Source organism: Terrapene carolina, unplaced genomic scaffold, assembly GCF_002925995.2.
Source record: "Terrapene carolina triunguis isolate 2854851 unplaced genomic scaffold, T_m_triunguis-2.0 Scaffold69, whole genome shotgun sequence".
NCBI lineage: Eukaryota > Metazoa > Chordata > Testudines > Emydidae > Terrapene > Terrapene triunguis.
Window position 1 is genome coordinate 621243 of NW_020664420.1, and position 10306 is coordinate 631548.

General features: G+C 41.4%; 1 protein-coding gene across 50 annotated transcripts in view; it reads right to left on the minus strand.

Annotated features, from left to right (window-relative positions):
• The window catches only part of CELF4 (CUGBP Elav-like family member 4), an 833225-nt gene that overhangs the window by 306812 nt on the left and 516107 nt on the right, over positions 1-10306 (minus strand). The window lies entirely within an intron of this gene.

Consider the following 10306-nt stretch of genomic DNA (forward strand, 5'->3'; position numbering starts at 1 on the left):
AAATTTCAGTGTCTTTAAACCCCTCAGTGAGCACCATTTTTCAATTTCACATATTGTTTTTTCTTTCTTTCTTACGTGTGGAAAAGATAGGGAGGGAAATTAACAAAATGACTGTTTAATAGATTCAAGTAATGATAAAGCAAAATATTGCTACCTGTGTATCTTAAACGCCAACCATCAGGCAGTTACAGTTTCTAGTAAGGTAAATGAAAGTGTAATAAGAGTAACTGAAGGGTTGCATTTGTGTCTCACACTTCCTCAGACTAACTCAATCAATCCGTTTAGCTTTACTAATATCCAAATTTATACGTGACATTGACAAGACAAACGTTCAAGAGTTCCTCAGCTTCCAAATAAATTTCAGTCAGATTTATTAGACCATTCACTTCCCTAAATTTACATTGGGACCAATAACTGGCTTGTGTTTCCAACTCCTCTTAAAAGAAAACATAACCTTGCCTGCAAATGAGATGCCAAACTGTGTTGGGAGACAGATTTCTATAGCACTATGTCTAAGACGGCATAAATGTTGATATAATAAACAGATGATCTTGTGCATACTTACATTATTGTGCAAATCAGGAAGCATAAAAGCATGTGGTATAACTTCCATCCAGAAATACTTTCAGCCACCTAATAATGCAGTTCTGCTGTCCATGGTGCTGAAATGGCAGGCACTAAAAGCAATGTTCTTTACCACATGATATCGTGTAAATGCTCTGATTTCTGGTGAGAAACCAAAAGGTTTGGGAAAGGTTATATGTAGCATACACCAGGGTCTTTCCACTTTGTTTGGCCAGTGAAAACTGTGCAATGGTTTATTCATAGAGCCTAGAGACATTTATTATATATGTGTTTTTACCATGGAAATTTGAGATGGAAAAGACCTGTTAGGTCATTTATGTCTATTCCCCACCCACCCACCCTCAAGCAAGAGTATGACCTATATGCATTCATTCATGCACACACACACACACACACACACTCACTCTCAGAGTTATATCATGCCAGTCTGCAATTCCATGCTGATAAGCCCTAACAGGGTGAACTGTGTCTATGGTTGCAATTGGTCTGGGTAAGCCCTACTACACTTTGAAAGCTAGATTGTGTGGCAGAAATGGACCAGGAATTTGAAGCCAAGTAAAGCTTTGTCTCTACATTTTACATCTCAACAGCCAGAATCCACTAGCAGATCGCAGCTCCTTCAAAGCAGCACCGCTGTCTGAATTCCATGAACAATGTGAGAGGTTTGGCCAGTGTTGGCAGATTAGATGAGTTTTTTCATGTATGCTCTCAAATCTCTCCTTGTGTTTAGTCTTCAGACCTTTAACGAATGCAGGCTACATAACTAAAAGAACCCTAACACTGAAGAGAAAATATTTTAGAGGGTGAACTCAGATACTGTGATACACTTAGATACCCATAGGGATGATAGATAGATAGATAGATAGATCTGAAGTTGAAACATGTGTATACAATATAAATAGTGGGCCAGATCCTCAGTGGATATAAATTGGTTTAACATCATTGAAGATAATAGTTCTATGTCCGTTTACACCAGTTGAGGATCAGGTCCATTATTTCCAATTAAGTCTGATGGGAGGATTAATCTGAACGCAGGTGTCAATTTTCTTCCCCATGACAGCTGTTTGTGACATGACGTGCATGAAATAACCTGCTGGCCCACCTCTAGCTTTCTCTTTATGAAATCATGCCCTGCAGAGCCACGCTGGCTAGAAATGAAGACAAATGAAAATAATCCAAAATCTCATTAGAGATGATCCAACAGCGTTGCTGATAGGTAGAAGGGTTTCCTCTCCCCCGTCATCCCAACACCATTTTAGCTTTTCTCTACAACACAACTAGATAATGCAAATAGATCACTTAGTCTTTTCCATACAAAGGTTTACATATTGTTCTATTGATACCATTACTGGTACACGAAATAGATGTAAGACAAAAATATCTGACTGTATCACTTCTAAAGTTTTTCATTCTCTAACAAGCTCATACTGCTTTAGAGGTTTTAAGTCCTACAAAAGAAGTCCTTTGCCTGTGAATCTTTTATGTTATACCTAGGTGTCCTCATTATATGGGCTCTACTATTTGACAGCAATGCTTGTTTCCACAGTCGGTGATGAACACAGCATGACAGGCAATGTGTGCCTCTGTCCAAGGCACTGAATCACAATAAAATGGTAAATTACTGTCTGTCGTTGCTAGAAACTGCTGTGACTAATGTTCAATTCCCTATTCTACATGAGGGTGTGTGTTGTGGGGGAGAGAGTGTGGGGGTGTGGGTGGGTGAATGAATGAAGGGAAAGCTAGTGTCAGAATAATTTCCACGGAATCCACGCTGTAGGAAGATCAGGGGCATCGAAAGCCAGAGACTGAAAAGGGGATCGAGTGGGAGGCAACGGGACAAAATGACAGCAAATAATATTATGCTTGAAATATTTTTGGAGGGTTTGGGATTTTTCTTGTTTCATACTTGCAAAGGCGATTCATTAATTTCAGTCTGTGGCATAAACAGCGAATTCGGTTTTCATTTTTAAAAAAATGTGGTTTGGAATGTGTGCTTTAGCCATTTAGAGAGACTCCCCATTAGTGCAGACTACATTTTAAACCATACCATTCATCACTGGAGTATAATTTCCAGTAAATACATTGTTTATTCCACAGTAATGCTAGGAATAATGTTTAAAATTCTCCACTCACATCTCATTATGAAGTAATTGATAACAGCATGGTCATTTCTTTTCATTCTTGGTTTGCTTGGTTTTCCCCCCTCTTCCTTTAAGGCAATCTCTTGAAACAATCAATATCAGCAGTTTCAAAAGTGAGATACAATAAATAAATCTCTCAGACATTGACAAAGAACATCCTTATTATAAATTTACCATAAATAAAACTGTGTGGTATTCCTAAGAGCCATTTTTACACTAAAACCTCCCAAATTGGTGAAAGAAAAGAAAGAAAGAAACTTGTATTCTAACAAATTGCTTCATTCTCAAGATGTGTTAAATTTAGCATGGAATAAACAGTACACAGAGAACACCCTCTCCCCTGTAAAAAAAAAATCTTACCCATGTACAGCTTGGGGAATTTTTCAGAACTTCTGTTAATTTCAGTTTTGATATCACTTGAACATTCTGTATACATTTTTTTAATGAAGGGATGAATTCCTACAGCAGAGCTCAGAATTCATTGGTTGTTTCACAGACCACTTCAGGAATCTTTTGGTTATGATATTTTTAACGCACTGCAATTTGGTAAGGACTTGAGCCAGAGCCATTTAAGCCTTTCCATAGATTTCATTCAACTTTGGATCAGGTTCTAAGAGATTCATCAAGGATTTAACAATATTATCCTAAAAATCAGTGCAGCCCTAAACTAAATTTAGTCAAGACTTTTCTTGGTATAACTGGTGACCCCATTCTTGTGCTTTTCTTTCATTATATTGGCCATGACTCTAAAAAGCACTTAGCCAAGAATTTTCCAAAGAAACTCAGAAGAATTAAGCATCCTGTTCCCATTGAAGTCCAATGGGAGATTGGCACTTATCTGTCTTAGGCTTTGTTGGAAATCCCAGCCTTAAGTGCATGCTCAACTTTAAGCACATACTTAACTCAATTCCTGTTCAGCAACACAAATACCTTGCTTAACTTTAGGTATGTGAGTTCTTCCATTGTCTTCAATCACAGTATGCAGTGTGTGGAGTAAGGACACTATAAAACACACTGAGAGGAAGAGGGGAATGTGAGGCTTTCCCTGCAAGACTTACACTGGCTTTTGCCAATTTGGTACAATGCAGTCATGCACGGATGGAAGCATTTCCTCTGAATTTTTGAATTAGTTAAAGCAAAACCAGGTTTTTTAACATCTTTTTATGTTTCCCCACTTTTTAGTGTTTTCCCATCTAGTGTGATTTGAACTCTATAATCATCTTCTTTTTTCTTCCTCAATTGTAGTACTTTGCACTATGGTGTCACTTTTCACCTTCAAAGCCCTTTACATAATTAACTAATTCGTGTTCGCAGCCCCCCCCCCCCCGTGAGACAAGGGTTTTGCAGATGGAGAAATGGAGGTGGAGAAGTGACGACTAACATTTGTCAAAAGGGAATCTGCTTTCTGAGTGGTTCAGATTTTGGGATGAGACAATTGGGATCTTGTATTTCAGAGGTGCTGTGTTATGTGTCTAAGGCCTTGGTCCTTCAAACAGCACCTGTGTATGTAGATATACAGATATAATACTGGTGATCTCTGTGACACTGCTTCCCATATTTTTCACAGTAATATTATGATATGGTTGTGTCATAAGGTATCATTGGAAAGGTTAAGATTTATTGAATACGATTACCCTATTTGTATGTATGTATCATTTTTGTATCTAAAGTTAAGAATATTGATTATACATCTGTGCTAAAAAAGTGTTTGCACCTGCGGAACGCCCACCAAACAGAATGCAATCAGTCGGGCTGGCTAGCTGGAAACATTTCAATGGACCATTAGGGAAAACAATAGCTCTTTGAAGATGCTAATCTCCCACCTTCCTGAGAAGCTTCCTGGGATGCTACAAATGGCCTCTGACTCATGGCTGCTTTGACACTTCAGGATCATGTGATCAAGTCACCAGGTACTGGACTCCATGATAGAATACCAATATTTTTCCACTGGGGGTGGGGGAATCACCCTGGAAAACAAAGGATTCCTGCCATATGTCAAACCTATTTAAGGCAGGGGAGTGACATAATCAGTATTCATTCCTCACTGAATCCCCAGGATGACTGCTGAGAACCTCTAAGAAACAAAGACAAAGGTGGCAGGGGGGAGAAGGCCTGAGCCCTGGCTGGAAAAGGTGTCTGGCGTGTAAAAGAAATACCTGGAGTTTTAAGCTGCAAGCAAGTGCAGCTTGCCTTCAGGAACCTCTGCAATCTGCCTAAAACAACATTTAGGGTGAGAAACTACTAGTTGTAACCAGTTTTTTACAATTTGATTTCTATTGCATTTTTGTTTTATTTGCTGGGTAATCTGCTTTGATCTGTTTGCTATCCCTTCTAATTGCTTAAAATCAATCTTTTGTAGTTAATCAGCTTGTTTTTGTTTTCTCTAAAACCAGTTTGTGCGATTCATAACTGGGGGAGGGGGAAGCTGTGCATCTCTTCCTCCACCTTGAGGGAGGAGGCGAATTTCAGTAAGCTTACGTTGTACAGTTCTCTGTGCAGTGCAACATGGTACAATTTGGGGTTTCCGGGGGAGGGTGCACTTGATTTGAGGACTTCAATGGCTCAGACACAGGTTTGATACAGGAGTGGGTGGGTGAGATTCTGTGGCCTGCGTTGTGCAGGAGGTCAGACTAGATGATCATAATGGTCCCTTCTGACCTTAAAGTCTATGATTCTATGATTCACTTGCATGCTGAGCAATTCCCTAGCTGAAGCCTTCCCAGGCAGTGCTGATTTCAGTGTCTGTGTCTTTCTGCAGCTAGGTGTGTCCCTACCTGTGTGTGTGTGCGCGCTGGAGGAGGCTTGAGGGTCTGGCTCAGTGGGACAGTGTAAGGGAGCCCAGGCTGGTGGAAGAGGTGGGCTCAGTGGTACCCTAGTGGCACCCGGGGGGGAGGGGGCCAACCCATCACAACCCTCTCCTCTGGGCTTCCCAGTGTGTCCTGTTAAAGCAACAAGGAGTCCGGTGGCACCTTAAAGACTAACCGATTTATTTGTTTGTGTCTCCTATGTACTCTGTATCTATCTTGCTGAGATGGTAAGCTCTAAGGTGCCACCCCTGCAATTGCCTCCGCATGCATGGCTCCTCACAACGGTGAAGGCCCCCCCACTGACTTCCCTGGGGCTGGGGAGACACAGGGGCCTGTCTGCATGGATCTGATTGCAGGATCAAGGCCTCAGATAGACTGTCTTTATTGTGTATTTCATACAGCACCAAGCATCTTTCCAATTCTTAACAAATCACAAGAGTGACAATGGGAACAGTCCTATTCAAGACAAAGGATTTGATACATAAGCAGGGCTGGGTGGGAAATCTTTTTCCATCCCATAAGAATTTTTCCCATCTCAAATAAAAAAAGTCAAAATCTCCTATTTTCACAAGCTGAAAATAAATAATAAAAAAAAAAGATGTTTTGGTTTGGGTCAATCAAAATGTTTCATTCTGATAATTCCAAAATGTTTCATTTTGAGTTGACCTCCCCTCCCCCACCTCCTTTTAAAACCTATTTTTAGTGTAAATTTACTAAAATTTCTAAATTTCATTTTGACTTAAACATCGGAAGCTTGCTGGTTCAATTACGTTGAAATGGGCCATTTTGACACTCTCCAAATTATTATTTAAGAACAATTTTTCAAGTAGGGTGTTTCATCTAACTTGCTGCTGATTCAGAAACAGTTTTGACTTGGACCAACTGGCATTTTTGGGGTGAAAAATGTTTCATTGAAAAATTCCTGACCAGCTGTACACATAAATGGTATTCAGGTGGAATAAAGGCCCTGAGGGTCTTATTCTATACCATACATGCTGATGGGAGTTTTGCCTCTTACTTTAATCGAGTCCATAGGCCCAAATTCAGGAAAACATTTAAAGCATGTGCTTAACTTTAAGTATCTGCTTAAGTCCCGTTGAATTCAATGGGACTTTAGAACATGCTTACAAGCTTTGCTGAACAGCGATGGACTGCTGAACTTGAGAATTAACAAGGACATAATTAGCACTTACTTTTCTCTTGTGCATATGTGTGCGTATATGCATAGGGGAGGGGACCTGTAGTGGAAGGGCATTTGTCAGAACTTGCTATGAAAGTCAAACTGTGCAATTAGAGGAAGCTACTATACTTAAGAGAGAGATGTAGAACATCCCAACACTGGCTGGGATTTATCATATTGAAAGAACACAGTCCTATTTATACGCAGTTGCAGTTTTTGATAAACGGCCTACATTAAGATACCTCAAAGGTGTGCTGCATCATTAACTATGAGGGTATATGCTGAAAAGGAAGTTAATAAAACTTGTCTCCTGCATGGAAGTGAGCAATCTTGCTACCTGATGATTCCTGATGGAAGAAGATGTTTCTGAAGCCACATGTGCAACCTTGCACAGGTAATAATAGCAAAACACTCAGGGGAGTCTTTTAAGTTTGAGGATGTAATTTTTCTTTTTGATTTATAGGATACTAATGGCTTTTTTTTTTCTGGAGCCATGGCAAAAATCATGTGATGATACTCAGATCTGAAGAGAAAACAGAAAAGAAGAATAATAATAAAAAAGAATAGGAGGGACAAATACATGGCTTTCTGGGAGGCATGCTAGCTGCTAGCTTTGGGATTATTAAACTGGAGAATCTTATAAAACTCCAGCCATTAATGATGGGCTGCTGCCAGATATTGATAATTTATTCCAATGGTAGGTCTGGATTTGAGGGAGCAGATGTTCTTCAGGCAGACACTGTCATGAAATGAATTCCAGAAAAACATCATTAAAGAGGAAAGGCAGCCTTTCCTCAACCACTGTTAACATCTGAGGCTTCCTCTATTTTTACTGTCCAGCCTCTTCTCTCTGTCAACTACTGCATTGGATGATTCTGGTGCTCTTCTCTTTGCTTGGATGTCAAAAAACCCAAGGCCCTGGTACTGGTCCTCCTTACATTAGCGTAAATCAGGAGTGGCTCCACTGACGTCAATGCAGTTAAACTGCGGTAGAGCCACTGTGAATGAGAGGAAACTCCAGCTCAAGGTTTTTGTGAGGAGGGATTGGTGTGGAGATAATTTTTGATCGACAATGAATTCCTTATGCTGCTTCTATATTTTGAGCTCTCCACCAAAGAGTGCTCAGCATTCCCGTTCAGCAAAGAGACACATAGTCTCTCTCTTACTCTCTCTCTTCCAAAACCATTGCCGAGCTGGAAGAAGAATGGGCTTTCTGACTTCAAAAACGGCACTGGGACTGAAGCTCAGAAATGAACCGAGTTGTTATGTCATCCTCTCTGTTTGCTCAATATGGGAGTGCACCAGACTGTATAAGCCCATTGCCGTGGCCACAGTGACCCCTGCTGGTGAAGGCAAAAGTCTACCTCTCTCCATCTTCCATCCTGCTAACCCCAGCTAACAAGCCTGAGGTCAAGAACCAAATCCAGAGGTGATATATACGGTACTGTAGGTCAAGCCCTGCCCCCCTTGCTTTCACTTGGCTTCCCACAGATCTACCTGCTACTGCTCTGCTGATAGATAAGTGAGTCTAAGTGGGAGTAACTCACACGTAGGCCTGTTCTACACTAGGGGGGGATCGATCTAAGATACGCAACTTCAGCTACGAGAATAGTGTAGCTGAAGTCGACGTATCTTAGATTGAATTAAAATTACTTACTTTGTGTCCTCGCGGTGCAGGATCGATGGCCGCGGCTCCCCCGTCAACTTTGTTTCTGCCTCTCGCCGAGCTGGAGTTCAGCAGTCGATGGGAGAATGATCGGGGATCGATTTATCGCGTCTACACTACACGTGATAAATCGATCCCCGATAGATCGACCGCTACCCACCGATCCGGTGGGTAGTGTAGACGCACCCTTAGCCTCCTTGATATATCAACAATGAAGGCGTAAGAAGGTCAAGGGAGTCTGCGTGAATGGAAGAGGGTCTAGGCTGGTGATCTAACTCAGTGGCTCTCAATCTTTCCAGACTACTGTACCCCTTTTAGGAATCCAGTTTGTCTTGCGTACCCCCAAGTTTCACCTCCATTAAAAACTACTTGCTCACAAAATCAATCACACATTTTTAACATATCATTATAAAATAAATCAATTGGAATATAAATATTGTACTTACATTTCAGTGTATAGCACACAGAGCAGTGTAAACAAGTCATTGTCTGTATGAAATTTCAGCTTGTACTGAATTTGCTTGTGCTTTTTATGTAGCCTGTTGTAAAACTAGGCAAATATCTAGAGGAGTTGATGTACCCCCCTGGAAAACCTCTGCGTACCCCTGGTTGAGAACCACTGGTCTAACGTGTACCATCTTATGCAGGGCTTCTGAATCTGGCCCTTGGTCTGCATCCAGCATTCATTGCATTGACACACCATGGAATCTTTTTCCCCTTTCCACAAGAATCTGGTGTCGCAAGGATCGCCTGCAAACAAAGGGCATAACCCTGCCAAACGGATCAGTCCATAGAACTGTCAAGCAGAACCAACTTTGTCCAAGAATGTGGAATAATCACCTTGGGAGAAGAAAGCAGCTGAAAGTAATTTGTGGATGAGGGGTACGAAGGATATATTCCTGTGCACCTGCACACATCCCATGGTCCTAAGGGTAGTTCTGAGCCCCACACCCATTCTCGACTCTCTAGCACCGTCCTCTGGGTAACAGCGTGCATAAAACAAAGGTTCTTATATAGAGAAGGGGACTGGGCTAAAACGGCCGGAGAGCAACGCCATCTAATTTACCCCAAAGGTCCTGGCTTGACCCTGAATGATGAACTCCCACTAACTTCAAGGCTGGGGGGCTTGTAGGATGGTTCATTTGTGCAACAAACACCAGCTGCCGGGAATTTTCATACAGCTCTCTGGGCCAACTTCTGTTCCCCTCTTGGCTTCCACAGGGGCAGGGGAGAACAGCATTTGGCTTGATCCTCTAGGTTTCATTTGGCCTTTGGCAGCATTTCGTGGCTAAATACTGGAAAGTGAATTTGATCATTAGATGATCTCTAGCCCTTTCTGTTTGCTTCACTCCCCAATGTTGCAACTGGTGCTGCAGGAGCAGCTGTGTGCAGGCACAGGGATATGCCCACCCAGAGCTAGTGAAAAGATCAGGGCTATCATTTTGGCAAAGCACAAGTACTGGATGCTATTAACTTCGGAAACTTCACTGAACCATGTTCCACTCAGTGCTAAGTAACTTTAGACTTCATTTCAAGTAAAGGGAAAAAAATCGAGGGGCAATCAGCTAGTTCCATGATGAATGAAGCCCATGTCACTCAGAGAAAATTAATATTTCTTTGCAATAATGACCAGATGGTAGCAAGACTCAGATCCAAATTAAAACATGCATGATAAATGCCAAGAAAACAGAAAGACAAAAACCCAACCTGGAGTGAAATCTCTCTATAAATCTTTTCCCCCTACAACACAGGCACTTCTAATGGGAATTAAATTATTAAGAGATGCTGCAAGGAGAATACAAATGTCAGAGACTTCCTCCTTCTTGGAACTTTTTTGAAAGAGTATTACAGCACAAACAGCTGTCCTTTCTTCGACAGATAAGGCAGGGCTGGCTGAACAGGATCTTTGCATGCAGAAGCACAGGGG